The sequence below is a fragment of the Acanthisitta chloris genome, unplaced genomic scaffold (assembly GCF_000695815.1).
Source record: "Acanthisitta chloris isolate BGI_N310 unplaced genomic scaffold, ASM69581v1 scaffold6261, whole genome shotgun sequence".
In the NCBI taxonomy this organism is placed as follows: domain Eukaryota; kingdom Metazoa; phylum Chordata; class Aves; order Passeriformes; family Acanthisittidae; genus Acanthisitta; species Acanthisitta chloris.
In genome coordinates, this window is record NW_008655399.1 from 183,984 (window position 1) to 185,320 (window position 1,337).

Below are 1,337 nucleotides of genomic sequence, written 5' to 3' on the forward strand. Positions count from 1 at the left end.
AGGGTATGAAATATATGAGAACAGATCAAAAATCACAAATTATTTCCTCACTCTGCCTACAAAACACAGATGAACATTGCAAAGGGGATTATTTTCCCCAAAATATCTGATTGTTAGTGTCTGGAAAGGCATTTTTCATGAGCTGGAAAAAATCCACACTCTTTGGAAAAGTAGGGCAATTTCACACAGCAATCTCAATTTGCAATTAGGCCATGCTGTCCAGTTCCTTATTAGTCTGCTTAGCTGGTTTTATGGTTTCATAAAACAGTTAATTTTTCACTCAGTTGCCCTCTTTTTTTCTTTTTTTTTTAAAAAGAAATATGCTGTTTCTAACTAATCCCGCTGAAAAGTCATACATACACCTGTAAGTAGTATCATGGCTCGAAGAAATCATAACTGTTGTGACAAGATGAATGGGGAATGACTAACTGCCATTTCTCCCAGCACAAGAGGATGGAGACACTCAAAGCAAGAGTTTCAAATCAGAAACAACAGATTCACATACTAATTACTTGCTGTGGAGCTTACTGCCATAGGATATTGGTGGGGTGATGGAGTAAATGGACAGATAAAAAGGCATTGGACTAAATTACAAAGGATAGCTTATTAGCAGCAATAGTGAAGATTAACTGCTGCCCATGTGCTGCTGTTAGACTGAAGCTCAGAGGTTCTCCCTGGGTAAGAATTTCACTTCATGTTCCCCGATTTTAGGTACTGCTACTAGCCACCTGCAGCTGGGATACTGGCCGACCTCTAATTCAGAAATATTCATATGAAAAACCTTGCTTTATTGCTTGCAAGCCTTTCTTTCTGCCACTAGAACATAGAGCTTGCACCTGGAAACATTTGGAAGCCTTGCCATGACCTCACTCACCTTTCTGCCTGTGGGATTCAATTTCGTGACTGCTGCAATTTTTTTTACCTAAATTTTTCATCTGACACTATGGAAAATGAACTGTGATTACCCAGAGCACACGCCTCTATTCCCTGACCAATTCATATGATCCAGCATGAGAATTAAAAATAGTTGTCACTGGAGCTAACCAAAGAGTCTTGAAACAAAACACTGGAATGTGTTGGAAAATGATGGCTCATGAAAACAGAAGACTGATAGACACAGGATGTGCTCTTCCAAATAAAATTAACTGGGGAAGCAGGCAAAGCAATGCTTGCAGCCCTGCTGGAACGAAATACATCTATTTTTCATTTCAGTGCAGTTTTTCTATTGCAACCCCCTCTTCAAGGGCATGAAATTATTACAATGAAACTGAAAACCTTATGAAATGAGCCAGATTATAAATTTCTTTGCAAACTAGCTTGCTCAGTTAAATTTTTTT